Source organism: Dermacentor andersoni, chromosome 7, assembly GCF_023375885.2.
Source record: "Dermacentor andersoni chromosome 7, qqDerAnde1_hic_scaffold, whole genome shotgun sequence".
NCBI lineage: Eukaryota > Metazoa > Arthropoda > Arachnida > Ixodida > Ixodidae > Dermacentor > Dermacentor andersoni.
The window spans coordinates 75,558,290-75,573,305 of record NC_092820.1 but is presented as its reverse complement, the minus strand read 5'-3'; the positions used below and the strand labels follow the sequence as shown (position 1 = coordinate 75,573,305).

The 15,016-nt window shown below is 47.7% G+C and overlaps 1 long non-coding RNA gene across 3 annotated transcripts in view; it reads left to right on the top strand.

Moving 5' to 3' along the window:
- The window catches only part of LOC126526864 (uncharacterized), a 56,065-nt gene that overhangs the window by 25,404 nt on the left and 15,645 nt on the right, over nucleotides 1-15,016 (top strand). For all 3 annotated transcript variants that reach the window (XR_011895432.1, XR_011895433.1, XR_011895434.1), the window contains exons 2-3: nucleotides 9,041-9,174; nucleotides 9,414-9,508. This is a non-coding gene — a long non-coding RNA (uncharacterized lncRNA). The remainder of the gene's footprint in view (nucleotides 1-9,040; nucleotides 9,175-9,413; nucleotides 9,509-15,016) is intronic.

Sequence of the window (15,016 nt, the reverse complement as noted above, 5' to 3'; positions counted from 1 at the left end):
GCTGGCCGGCGAGATTCAAAAGCGCGGAAGAGCCCATGTGGACTAGGGGCGGCTGGTACGGCTTTGGTTGCAGAACGCTATAGAACGCACCTAGATTTCCTTTTTTTGGCATGCAGTGTTTTCATAATACCTCCTTGGTAAACATCCACTAGAACGTTATTTGCCGAGCACGATAATCACAGAACACATTTGAACAGAATAACTTTTATGTTCGTGCTCTACGTAGTCCAGCACTACGGCGCGCCTCATAAATAGATGGTTGTTGTGACAGGTAACATCGATGAATATATCTTAAGTCACCGAGGCAATGGAGATTACTAGTGGCAGAAACCATCGGTTTGAGGGGCCATTGAGGTAGAACTATGAGAGGTATGCTACACAATGACAGGTAAACATTTTTAAACGCTACAGCAGCTTCGACGACGACCACTTCTTGGTAAATGAAAATGAGCAACTAACCTCAGAAACCGCCAAGTGGAGTAAAGTTTCTGTGGTTTCATTTCGAAAAGATGGGTTCTGTCAAAAAACCTCCACATGTCCTTGTAGACAATTTTCAAGCATAAGATTATTGCTATAGCGCATTCCCGGCGACAAGAGGTAGGCAGACACACATTTCAAGAACAAAACAACGATCTATATTTAGACTGCCCATATGGTGCGCCCGACATGTCCCTGCATCTTTTTTACACGTACTCTAGACGGATCGGGCAGTGTTTCTATGGAAGCACGTCGGACGTTTCTTCTTGTTTCTCTTTTTTTTCATCTTAGCATTAGCATACATCGGGTTCAAGCTCGCTGAACCGATAAATACATGGTTTCCTCGTGTCCGCGTCTATTCTGTGTTTGTTGTAGCGCAGCATACATGTCGTTGTGCAGCCCTCGCAGGTCCACGTGTTCATCATTGCCTTAAGAGGAAGCTTTAGCTCGGGCCCAACTCCGACGCGGCCTATTCAAATAGATGTAAAACGCAAAAACAATTTTCTGAGATAACCCCTTGAGCGATTTTAATTAAATTTCTTGTATTTCAGAGAGAAAGATAAATTCTAGTGACTGCTGGAAGCAGAACTTTGATTTAGGGCTGAAGTTGTAAATGTATCCTCAATAAATTGTTTCTCTTTGTAACGTCTCTGTCGTAAGTGCGCCGTAAACTCGCTACAACACGCGGAACTGGATCTTTGCAACGTACGGCACGTTGCTGCACGATGACAACCCAAGCGACTGAATTTGTAGAAAGCCCATCAGCGGTCATTCTCTTGCATCTTCGTGTTCCCGTGGCATTCCACAGTTCAACTTACATGGACGTCAATGACTCGCTAGCTACGTACGAGAGCGTCAAAAACCAAAGCAAGTCGCACCCAATCATAATGCTTGCGAATGTCATCTTCCATTAGCGGGACACTGCTCAACTCTGGTTCGAGACGCATATGGAAGATTTGACAAGTTGGGTTGTCCGTGCGCAGAAATAACGCGATCTATTTTGGAAACATATCGTACGACAACTAGCGGGCAAGAAAGAACTCGTAATTTGCCCTCAGACATGCAGAGAGTCATACATCTCCAACAATAGGGACGCTTTGGCTATGTGCCGCAAGGTCGACAAGAACATGCGTGAAGCGAGCGAAGTTGGACACGTACTGAAAGGCACAACTTTCATCCTGCTTCTAACTTTCAATAATTGTTCTAGAGTGGATGTAGTCACAACAAAATATCGTCTTTTTGAGCAAGCAAAATAAGCGTATCTCTAGCTGGAAGTCGGAAAGAATCAGCTCAACTCCCCGATACGGCTTCCACGTCCTCATACAAGCGTTTACTCACGCTGCATCATTCACCAGCTCCAGAAAACGTCACCAAGATCCGTTGTCGAGAACACGAGGCTTCCTCTTGGCAGTATGCATTAAATCAACCTATCCATACTGTTTCATTAACTCAGGTTGTTATCCTCCACGAAATCGCGAATATGGGCATTTGACGCGTCTTTGTAATGGCAATGCTAGTCCCAACTCGTTCTCGCTCCTTTAGGAACCGCAACTCTTTCTCGCTACGGTAGAAAGAAGGCTTGCTTCTGCATTTATTTCCTTCGTGATCCATAAATAAGACATTCATAGTTCCACAGGTGTTCTGGTCTTTGTGATAAAGCTGTTTTCTGTGCTTTAAGGGGCAGAAGACCCGATTGCTTCATCAGAACACAAGAGCACTTATGGAAGCGTTATTTATTGATCACGAAGAGGACAAACACATAAGCAAGCTATCTGTTGCCCTTAGTGGGAAAAGTTGTTTTTAAAGAAAGAGCATTTCGCGTTAAGTTATATTGTCGATAAGTCCAATCTTTCAGTTTTTATGTGTTTTTGTTTGTTTCCGCAAAGCTTTATTCTACAGGACATGCCATTCAATATTCTTTTTCTTATTTCACTGAGCTGTTTCTCCAACACATGCATGGCTCTTTAGAGCGCAGCTCTTAGGTGCCCGTTCCTGCGTTTCGCGACGGCTTCTCTCGTCGGCGTCCCTCGGCGTAACCGAGTGACCGAGCATAAGAAACGATAAAAGAGGGAACGTGGAGCGCAGCGGGGTATGAAAGACGGCGATAGTGAAGAGAGCGCGAGGGGGAAAGCGGAGAAGGAGTGCATGGCGCAAGCATTGACAATATAAGTGTAGTGCCGTACAAGACGGGCTCTGCGGCGACGACCGCTACGAGATGGCGCCAGGGTAGCACGCCCTTGTCTTTTGACCGATTGGATGAGCCGAGCGTATCCACCGATACCAATGTGAAAACAAGTGAATTGGAGGAGGTCTGTCTTCGACGGCTGCTGTGAATCACGCCCATATGTGTCACCCACGCGCTGCTTCTCGTGATCTACCAATTCGCGACGCAGTCGCGCCACATTGCTTTTCGTTTTCAATGTGTCGTACAAGACAGAGTGTTCGCGCCAGGCAATATATCGTGAAATGAGAACACGCATTGAGCTGCGCCCAAATTTCATAACAGGGAGCATCCTAATCGTCGGTGGTAACAGCTTTATTGAGATTCTGCTCAGTTATCTGGCAGGCCCGAGTCCTAGGATGGCCCCTCACGAAGAGCGACCCTTTCGGCTCAGGCAACGAGGGCTTTTTGTAGTTTTTCATCTGACGTTCTGAGCAGCTCCTCCCACGTTTGTTGTGAGGGAGCTGGCAGGAGTGAGCTGGGAAGGGGTAAGCCCTCGCACCCCCAAAGAATGTGATTTTGGTAGGCAATGTTTGATTTGAGCAATTTTGACATATTGGGTTCCATTGCCCGTTGGTAATTATGGCCAGCCAATGTAGGCTGGGGAACGACTTAGTTTGGATTCGACGCAGGATTGAGGCTTGCGCTCGCGTGAGGCATGCGTTTGGAGGCGGGTAGACTCGCCTTTTTTGTTCGTAGTAGTTTGTTATCTCGTGGTATGTCATCGGTGCCTCATCCATGGGATCCGAGTCTGAGGGGCACACCTCCCGGTTGATTAGACCTCGCGCTACCCAGTGCGCCTGCTCATTCCCTTGATTCCCCGAATGGGCAGGGACCCATACGAGTTCTACAGTATTTTCATTTGTAATGTCCCGTAGGACTCGCGCTGCCCAGACGCCTACGCTGCCTCTCGAAAAGTTGACTATTGCCCTTTTTGAGTCGCTTATGATAGCTTGCACGGAGGGATTCATGATGGCCAAAGCAATGGCAGTCTCTTCCACTTCCACGGTGGACGCTGTTTTTATGGTCGCGGCGTCGAGGATACTTCCCTCTCCGGTCACGACGCTCACTACGTAGGTTTGGTGATTTTGCTTTGCTGCATCGACATAAGCGGTGTGCTGGTTGCTTTTGTATCTTTCTTGAAGGGCCTTGGCTCTGGCAGACCGCCTCTTGTCGTGTCTCCCAGGGAGCATGTTGTTGGGTAACGGTTTTATAACCAAACGGCGTTTGACCGCATGGAGTAATGTCGTTCTTCCTGCTGAATTCATAACGGGATTCAGCCCTAGTTTACTTAGAATGACCCTGCCAGTTGCGGTGCTGGAGAGTCGTTCACGTTGGGCTGTTTTATGGGCCTCCACGAGTTCGTCTAGGGTATTGTGTATACCTAGCTCAAGTAATCGTTCAGTGTTAGCGTACCTCGGACGAATCTTTCTCTGTCAAGCTTGCTAGTGCGTTTTATATATTTCTCTTCACGAATAGGCATCTAGTTGAGTGAGCGTTGTAGGTGAGTCAGTGCTGGTGAGTGTTCCCACATTATTTCATCAGTCTCTTCTCGGTTTGAGCCATCTTTGCTAAGTATGTACGCACACTAAATTGCCGAAGTGTCTGTTCAATAGTGATTTCAGAAGGAAATTATTTCCTTTATTTATTTCTACAAGAACGCTGCAGGTTCTCATCTTCTGTTTGCTTATAATATATCCGTACATATGTAGTTTAAATTCAAGGACTCACTCGGGCAGCCAACAACAGTGCTACTAATTTTATTTGGGTGCAAGATTTATTAAGATCATCTACGCAAGGTATAACGTGTAACATAGCTGTTTGTAGGTTTACAAGCATTCATAGTTTTTAAAGGGAAACTAAAGGTTACCAGAAACTCAAGTTAAAGTGGTAGAGCAATGTTCTAGAACGCCTAAGGCGTCAATATAATCGCGAACAGAGCTTTAGTAACCGAGAAATTGAGGTAAATGCATGACACGATTTGAGACCCCCCAGCGACATTCCAGTACTAGCCCGATGACGAAAGCACTCCTCATAATTTGTGTTACTAATACTCAACTACTCGTATTAAAAATATAATTTCATTCGATTATAAGACGGAAAAAAATGCTACTTGTCTACGTCTATTCGATTCTAAGAAAAAATAACATTTTGACGTTACCCTTCAGTAATATGGGTGTTCGAAAGGTTTCGTTTTCGCTCGACTCTGCGCGCTCGACTCTGCGCCGCGCACGCTTTGGAGTTTCAGTAGTTTCGTTATCGCGTCGTGCTGTGAGGGTTCTGCTGGCTCGCGAAACTTTCATTTGAAACAAGCAGCGAGAATGCCACGTCCATGTGATGTCGTGGGAAGCCCTCGTTGCGTTCCCGCTCCGGAGAGCCGGAGTCGAGGCCGCCGTCGTAGTACGCAACGACGCCGGCAGTGCGAGCCCTCAGCAGCAGGTCGCGCTCGTCGGTGCTCAAATCGCTGAAGTTGAGCCCACCATCGCGAGCAAATCTGTCGGTGTCAGGGTCCATTGCGACGAGCGTCGAAGTTTGCGTTATAGAATGAAGTACCAGCTTATGGACGTCTTGCACTGGAGTTTGAGGTATAGTAGCGGCGCCTGGTGGCGGTGCGGGAAACGACATCTGGGTCGTGCCAGCTTGGGTCGTATTGAGCCCTGGTTGTGGCGAAGCACGTTTCTAGGCCAAGTTTTGCGTCGATTCGCACTTTGTTATGCCCTGTTGCGAGTGCGAAAAGGCTCGTCACTTCTCACAGACCACGTCGACCACGCTGCGAGCTCGCCGCAGCCTATAGTTTAACGAAAACGGACTCTCCATGTGCCGTGGGACGTAATGTGGGACGTAATTCGTTTCTCCTTCCGGTAGCCACCATACTCGCGCTTTCGCTCTGCTGTCGGCTCTGTCTTGGCTCTGTTTCTGGCCGCGCGTTTGCGTTTTGCGCAGAAAAGCCGTAGCGCCGTCTGCGGACGCCGTTCTACTCACCGATGGCGCAACGTCACTATGAGACTATGATGTCAGTACTCCTCGATCGGAGGGCGGGCGATTTGAACTGCGCTAGAGGCACGCGGACGCTTCAGAACACATTTTCTCTTAAAATAAGTCCCTCCTTGGCACGAAACAAGCGTTTCGAGGTTTCTGTGATGGTATTTCAACAGTCCACGTTGACATAATAGTAACCTTTAGTGTCCCTTTAAACACACCAAGTTCTGCTTTTCGATTATCATGACACTTCTTTGTGCTATGCTGCGTTGTCCAGGCGCAGGAAGCTTTTTATGCTGTAAGTGCAGGTATTCTTTTTATATATTTTGGAGAAAAATTTGCCGCCAGTTTAAATATGTATTATATCGCTATCGCTTGTACTTTTTCTTCCCAAGACAAATGCTGTAGCTTCCTCTGTCTTAAATATGTATTATATCGCTATCGCCTGTACTTTTTTTTCCAACACAAATGCTGTAGCTTCCTCTGTAGCTTCCTCTGTAGCTTCCTCTGTCTTCCTCTGTTTCCTCTGGCTACTACATTGTCGCAACCTTTGCGCAACTTTGATGCAGTGAAATACTTGTGCCATTTTAGTTATATTTTATCTGCGCAAGTGAGGTAAATCGTGCATTGTAGGTGCGTTTATCTGCGTTTTTCACTAACTGACCAATCTGACTTCCACTCATTGGAACTGTTTCTCGTATATTACAGTGACTAGTTCTGGCCTCTTTGATGCTGTAAGTTCAGGTGACTATTCTTTCGTTGTTAGGAATTTTGTTAGCGGTGTGTTAGTATGAGTTTTCTGTGCTAAATAAAGATTTTGGCCTTACTATATTTTTGAAAGTAATAGCTAGTCTTCTATTGGCTCTTTATTTAGCGAAGGACCACTTAGCTCTTGAGTGTGCTGAAAAAGGCATAATAAATAAATCGGATAAACTGTGCAATTACAGAAAATTCACTAAAACGAGCTCCCCCAGTTCAGGCAACGCCGAAAATAAACCATTATGTATCCCTAAATACATAACAAATTCAATGCTGTGCAGTTTTCTTACCAGCACAGCTGCATTCAACGCACAAAACCTTTAGCAGTTTACCTCTGGGGAAAAGCAAACTTGGCTCCTCGGAAACGGATGATTCAGCTGTTTCTCACCATGTCCGGCAACTTTCGGCATGATGTGTCGCAAAATAGTAAGTAAAGTTGTGTGATGGTATTTTACAAAATTACTAGGGTACATGAAAGTATATACATCTCGAAGACAAAAAGCTCAAAGCAACAGACAAGTCTAACGTAATGCCTCATGAAATTTTAACTGCGGCGAAAGACGTATGCTAATGTTCGTGTTTACGTGAAGCTAATCGTTTCCAGTCTACTTGTCATTTTCCCGTCTTACAGGCAACAATGAATACTGCTATGAGGCGTTGGCGTGTGAAGCATTTTAACTTAAGGTATTGAGAAGTCTTTATCTTTGCGTGTTCACGTGTCGAAGTCAGCTTAAAGAGTTCAGATGTTGAAAGTTTGTTCTTACATCTGTACGCTTAAATAGGACGCCTTCTGAGATATTTTCCCTTCTAGTCATAAGCATAAGTCAAAACATAAATCACAACAATGACTGCTCCGTTTGAATTCGAATGTACAGTTCTTTATATGTATTTACCCTGTTAAGACAGCTGTCGGCACTAGCCTATGTCTACAGGTTTCATGCTGTTATGTCCTGTATACTGTAATGCTTCATGTGCAGGAATTTTTATTTCACATAAAGGTAGCTCCAGTTCGTTGATCTCTCCTTTGTTTTTGTTTGTGTTCGGGAAAGTTACGAACAGGCACCGAGGCATGCACGTGTGAATGGCAAAGCAATTTAAAAAAAAATTAACCAAAACGCATTAGCCCAACGAAACACGAATAGCATTTAAGTGGCGATTTTCGAAATCTCAATGTCATCTCAACAGGGGCACAATGTTCTTTCAATACTGTGTCAATAATGGCTCAACAAATGGCCAACAGAACTATCACAGCACCATTTCGATGCTGTATCAATGGTAAGTAAACAGCAGTTCAACAAACGTAACACAACCAGCTGCCCAAACACAGTGTACTTTCAATGGTAATCTTGTTTCCGACATAACATGCTTGCCAGGTATCAGTGATGGTTGCCAGATGTCACTTACAAAGATCGAAACATAAAGAAAATATAACAAGGCTGACTTTCTTTCAATTAATAATTAACTCGCAGTGTTCCTTGATGAATACTTGCGTGAATTTGAATGCCATAATGTTCAGTCAAACTGGTGCACCTTTGTTAATGAAGTCACTGAACTAAGAGATAGGCACATACCTGTTTACGCAATCACCTCTAATCTAAAGAACCATGGCATAATGGTCAGCTAAAATGCTTGTATAATAAAAAAGCGCCTGGTTAAATCAGCTAAACTAAGCCGTACCAATGCTCGTTGGTCAGCCTGCAAACAGAGCGCCGATGAGTAGGCGCAGGCCCTAAAAGACCCCAAAAATAACTTCCTAAGCCCCACGTTACCTTTCATGCTTAACAGTAGCCGTAAACAATTTTGTCTGAAGGTTAATTTTAAAGACAATAATATAACAGCGCTCAGTGACCTTAATAATGACGCTATACCGGCCAACCAGTGTACCGGAGTACTAAACGAAGTTCTTGCAAAACATTTTTCGTTAGCCAGCAATTTCACTACGCCACACGTACGACCATATGATCATGATGTAATCTTCCCTCTCATTATCACCTATGCTGGTGTCGGAAGCATCATTAGGTCACTCAAACCACCCTCTGCGCCGGGTAGTGATCAGAATAATGCGAAATTCCTTCAAAGCACAGTTTGCCACACATCAATCATCTTACCTAAAATTTTCCAGCAATCATTGCACGATCGTTTTTTCCCATCCGGGTGGAAAGTCGGGAAGGTGATTCCAATTCATAAATCAGACAAAAAGCATTCTTCTCTAAATTACAGACCAATTTCGCTCACATGTACACCTTGGCGCGGCACAGCTGTCCGCTTCTTTCTCGCCCCTCTCACTCTCATGTCACGTGTTACAATGCGACTTTTTTTTACTCAAACACTTTGCAACGTCCTGTAGCACATGCGAGTACTCCTGGTTTCACAAACAGTAGCTGCTTTCTGATTCCTGCTTAGTGTCAAGTCAGGGAAGATATAGAGCGTGGCATTCTCAATAAAATGCAAAGCCCCCGAGTTCACCCATGTGCGCTGATACCACGTCTAGATGACTAAGAAAACTAGTAGCAATGAGTATTTTGTGCAGTACAGCTGACAATATGATGTTTGTTAAAGCGCAAGGTCAGATACTGATGGTTCTCATTATTGACGTATTTGCAGTTTCTCAACACGACTGACGTCATCTGGACTTACAATACCACTGCAGGGCCAAATTTAAAATGCAGAGTCGACAAAAAATTGTTTATGAATGACTCACAGATTGCTTTCGAAAGATCTCATCGCCGCAAGAGCGGGTACGTTTTCTCTATCTAATATGCAATCATATGGTAAAGATGTAAGATTACAGAAAGTTGGGCGAGTTGGTGGCCATTCATTATGATACTGCAGTGCACACATAACAAAGGAAGAGGCGAGGCAAATGCAACACACAAGTGCTGCCCTTCCTTTACCTTCCATTGCATTTGCCTTGTCACCTTGTTGGTTACGCACGCGGCAGTATCATAACGATAACGACGACTTCCGTTGTCTGCAGGAACTGGACGCATTGGGATTTTCGAGGAAATTTCACTCATTGGCTCTTCTCCCAAAGAAATCAGACTTATAATGCCATGCTTGTAAGCCGCTTGGGTAAGTCACTTTGAAAAAGCAAGGTTTTTTTCATTGCCAAGTGAAAATATTAACACTAGTCCTCTCAAAATTCAACCAATGAGATGTCCGCTACAAAGAGGGCACTTTTGCTTATTGAGTATTTGTTGCTGAGAGATGCAGGTTGCCGTCCTTAGGTATTGTTCTTTTCAAATTCTTGATCAGTTTGTGCAAGAAAACTATGGTAGACGCTCATAACAAACGTTTAGCCATAGTTTAGCGCAGAACGTGCGTGGCGAATAAAAAAATCATGAACACTTTCATTACTTGAGTTGCAAGGTGTGGTCATGCGTTTCATATTGTTACGTAGGAAAACGCATATCAAAAGCTATATACATGTATATTTACAAATAAATACGCCGCACTTGGCCAAGAGGCAACAGCCCGTGCTAGCCTCTAATCGTCGTCGTCCTCGTCTTCACCCTGCTCGCCTCTTTGTCTTCGCAAATACTGTTCCGTAGCACTACTCCCGCCGGCAAAAGCGTAGCCCCAGAGCGGCTAAACGCCGGACTCGGAAGCAGTGTAGTAGGCCTTGAGCCTGCTGACGTGCACGACATCACTAGATGCCAGAGTAGAGGACGAGGCTGAATGCACAGGAGCAATTTCGTACGTCACAGGGGTCACCTGGCGAAGCACGCGGTAGGGCCCTGTGTACCACGAAAGGAGTTTCTCTGAAAGTCCGACGTGACGACAGGGCGACCACAGGAGCACGAGCGCACCAGGGGGAAGCAGTACGTCACGGTGGCGGGCGTTGTACTGACGCTGCTAAGTGGTTTGCGAGGTCGTCAGTCGAGTACGGGCAAGCTGGCGTGCATGGTCGGCGAGGGCGATGGCGTCGCGCGCATACTAGCTTGTTGAGATTGCAGCAGGAGGAAGTGCCGTGTGTTGGGCAATGCCGGTTCGCGACCATACAGTAAATAAAATGGAGAAAATCTGGCGGTGTCATGCCGGGAAGAATTTTATGCCAATGTGACGTAAGGATGGGCAATGTCCCAGTCGTGGTGGTCCTTGGAAATGTACTTGGACAGCATATCGCTAAGATTACGGTTTACATGCTCTGTCAGGCCATTGGTTTGAGGATGGTATGAGGTAGTCAGCTTGTGTTGAATGGAGCAGGAACGCACAATTTCGGCGATAACTTTCGAGAGGGAGTTATGACCACGGTCAGTAAGCAGCTGTCGCGGGGCGCCTTAAAGCAAGATAATGTGACGCAAGAGAAAGTCAGCGACGTCAGTGGCGCAACTGGTAGAGAGAACCCGCGTGATGGTGTATCGGGTGGCGTAATCAGTTGCGACGGCTACCCATTTGTTCCCAGAGGATGACGCGGGAAACGGACCGAGGAAGTCTAATCCAACACGAAAGAACGGTTCCACAGTGACGGTAATCGGCTGGAGATGACCGGCAGGTAGCACTTGAGGTGTTTTCCGACGCTGGCAGGGATGACAGGCAGCACCATAGCGTCGGACGGAGTGAGTGAGACCAGGCCAATAGAAGCGGCGGGGGACGCGGTCGTACGTGCGGCTTACCCCAAGATATCCTGCAGTAGGTGCGTCATGCATCTCAAAGAGCACAGTCTGTCGTAGATGTTTTGGCACGACAAGAAGATCAGATCCATCAGGGAGGAAGTTCTTTCGGTGCAGAATGCCGCCCTGGAGGACATATCGGTGAACGGATGCGTCGGTAGGTGTAGAGCGCAGACGCTCGATGAGTGTTCGCAGTGATAGGTCTCGGTACTGCTCATCAGCGATGTTAGCAAAGGCAGACACAGAGAAAATACTACTGTCAGCGTCGTCAGGTTCGTCTACCGGGTAGCGAGACAGTCAGTCAGCGTCCTTGTGTATTCAGCCAGATTCGTAGGTGACCGAGTACGAATATTCTTGGAGGCGTAAGACACAGCGAACAAGTCTTCCTGTAGGATCTTTCAGTGAGAACAACTAGCAAAGCGCGTGATGGTCTGTAACAACGGAAAAGAAAGGGTCGGCCATATAAGTATGGGCGGAACTTCGCAACCGCCCAAACTATGGCCAGACACTAACGCTCAGTGATGGAATAGTTGCGCTCCGCGGGCGAGAGGAGCCTGCTGGCGTAAGCGATAACATGGTCGTGTCCGCGCTGGTGCTGTGCCAGTACTGCGCCAATTCCGTGACCACTGCATCAGTACGGACTCCGGTAGGCACAGAAGGATTGAAATGGGCCAGAACACGAGGCGTTGTGAGAAGGGCGATTAGAAGACAGAATGCAGAGGCCCCGTTATCGCCCCACTGGAAAGGGGCGTCTTTTTTCAAAAGCACGGTTAGTATTCGTGCTATGTCAGCGAAAGTTTTGACGGAAGGGTGGAAGTACGAACAAAAGCCGATGAAGCTGCTCACATCCTTGACACACTTTCGAACAGGGAAGTGCGTAATAGCATGGATCTTGCCTGGGTCCGGTTGCACTCCGTTCGCGTCAACGAGATTTCCGAGGACGGTAATCCGGCGACGGCCGAATTGGCACTTCGATGCGTTGAGTTGCAGCCTGGCTCGAGAAAACACGTCCAGGACTGCTGAGAGGCGCTCGAGGTGCGTAGCGAACGTTGGGGAAAACACCATAAACTCGTCAAGTTGCACAGGCACGTGGACCATTTGAAACCGTAAAGAACGGAGTCCATAATGCGTTCAAAAGTGGCAGGAGTGTTACATAGACCGAATGGCATCACTTTGAATTGATAAAGGCCGTCGGGTGTTACAAAAGCAGTCTTTTCACGGTCAAGATCGTCCACGGTAATCTGCCAGCAGCCGCAGCGAAGGTCAATAGAGGAGAAGTACCGAGCACCGTGGAGGCAGTCAAGGGCGTCATCAATTCGAAGTAGGGGGTACATGTCCTTTTCGGTAACCCTGTTAAGGTGCCGATAATCCATGCAAAAGCACCATGAGCCATCCTTCTTTTTTACCAGTACAACATGTGACACCCATGGACTACATGACGGTTCAATAATGTTCTTGGCAAGCATTTTGCGAACTTCGGCTTGAATAATTTGACGCGCAGCCGGTGACACTCGACACCAGCGGAGATGAATAGGAGGGGCATCGCCGGTATTAATGCGATGTTTAACAGCTGTAGTTTGGGCCAAAAGAGGATCGGTAAAGTAAAAAATATCGTGGTAGGAAAACAGAACGCGGTAGAGCTCACGAGCGTGCTCGGACGGCATGTCGGGCGCAATCATTTTCTGTAAGTCGGCGATGGTTCAAGTTGCCGACTGCGATGGTAGAGGAGATTCGGCTGAATTGTTGTATACTGCAATAGATGCTACTGAGTGATCCTCGAATGAGCGAAAATGTGCCAGAGACATCCCGCGTGGCAGCACTTGTGTCGTCAAGCCAAAATTGACCACTGGCAGGCAGACTCAATTCGTCGTATTAGATAAAACTGTATGAGGTACTGTGATGCCATGTGTAAGGAGGACGTCTCACATAGGAGCCGCGAAGTAGTGACCGTCGGGGACTGCTGGGGATGACACGAAGTCAACGTAAGTGCCGAAGGTGGCAAGCGATTGAAGTCGACGGAACTGATGCGACTGGGGCGTGGTTAAGCGAGATCCAGAACAGGCAGGTAAAGGCGGATAGTATTGGCAGAACAATCGATGAGAACAGAATGTGCGGAGAGGATGTCTAAGCCGACGAAGATGTCGTAGGGACAGTGGGCGATGACTGTGAATAGCACGATAGTGGAGCGATCGGCGAAGGAGACGCGGGCGGCACACATACCAATTACGGGGGCTATTCCGCCATCGGCGACACGGACAACAGACATCGTGGCGGGCGTGATTATTTTCCTCAGCTGGTTACGAAGGTCAGCGCTCATTACCCACAAATGCGTCCCACTATCTATAAGAGAAGATATAAAAACACCGTCGACTTGCACGTCAAGAAGGTTCAGATGAGTGGGCAACGTCAGTGGAGGATTTGGCGGCGTATGGAGCGATGCAGCGTCACCTCGAGGCGCTTCATCGTTTAGTTTTCCGGCTGGGAGCGGCGTCCAAAGGGAGTCGCCGAATAGGAGCGACGGGACTGGGGGAAGCGAGATTGTCGTCGTTTGGCGAAGGCGAACGAGAATAGGGGCGGTTCGGCGCAGGGGAATCTGTGGTGGCGTTATCGGAGCGGGCGGCATAGGGACTTGAAGGGCCCCCTTTGGGGGCGAGAGCAGGCAGTATAAGTAGACCCTGTCGGGGAACTCCAGCGACTGCGACTGTGCCTGGTTCATTGCCTGGATCAGGGAAACCGTGACTGGAGGTGCGTTGGAGGGGCTGGAGTCGAAGGCAGCCGGTTAGGCGGCCTTGATCTCACGTCTGACGATTCTGGTAACATCGCCAGTGTTGTTGGGACGAGGAGAGTCGGCACAGGAAGATGTCGGTGGGGTGTTGGGCAGACGGGAAAAGTGCTGGTCGATACGTCAGCTTTTAGCGAGTTCCAGGCAGTCGCACTCTTCTATAACTGCATGCACCGTCACCAGGTTGTTGAAAACGAGCAAGTTGAAGGCGTCATCGGCAATGCCTTTGAGGATGTGGGCAACCTTGTCTGACTCAGTGAGGTGTGTGTCAACTTTGCGGCACAGAGCCAAGACGTCCTGAATGTACGTGACGTAGGGCTCTGCTGACGTCTTCACACGGCCGGAAAGCGCCTTCTGCGCGGCAAGTTGGTGACCATAGGGGTTGCCGAACAAGTCTCGGAGCTTTTGCTTAAGCGAATCCCAAATGGTGAGCTCATCTTCGTGCGTCCGAAAGCAAACTCGAGGTGAGCCACCGAGGTAAAAAGACTATGTTGGCGAGCATGATAGTAGGGTCCCACCGCTTAGGCTGACGTGTTCGTACAGGCTGATCCGGTCCTCGACGTCTTCCCCATCTTTGCCCGAGAATACGCCAGGATCACGGGGAGCGGAAAGAGTGGTGTAGGTCGTCAAAGTGGCAGCAGGTGTCGGAGCCGGCGGAGTCGAGTTGTCGTCGCCGGGAGTCATGAAGGAAGGCTCGACGTACCGTCCACTGCGAAGCTCCATGATGAGGTACAGGGAACGTCCACCTCCACGAGATATGTTACGTAGGAAGACGCAGATCAAAAGCTATATACAAGTATATTTACAAAGAAATACGCCGCACTTGGCCAAGAGGCAACAGCCCGCGCTAGCGTCTAATCGTCGTCGTTGTAGTCTTCACCCTGCTCGCCTCTTTGTCATCGCAAATACTGTTCCGTAGCAGCATTGTATGTGGGACGCGAGCGAAGCGGTTTAGTTTTCCAGAATACGCAGTTGTTACCGTGATAACAAACAGGCTAGTGCTTTTGCGTATCCACTGCTTCTATGCGAATACCTGGTGCGAGGCGAAGGAGACAGAGGCAACGGAGTGCTGAGAGAAAAATGTGTTACCATTTCGTCATTATAAAACCTGCTGCCAATAAATGGCGCAGTAAGGAGCTATGCTCCTACAGCATTCTGCATCGACAGCGCATCACCACCAGTAAA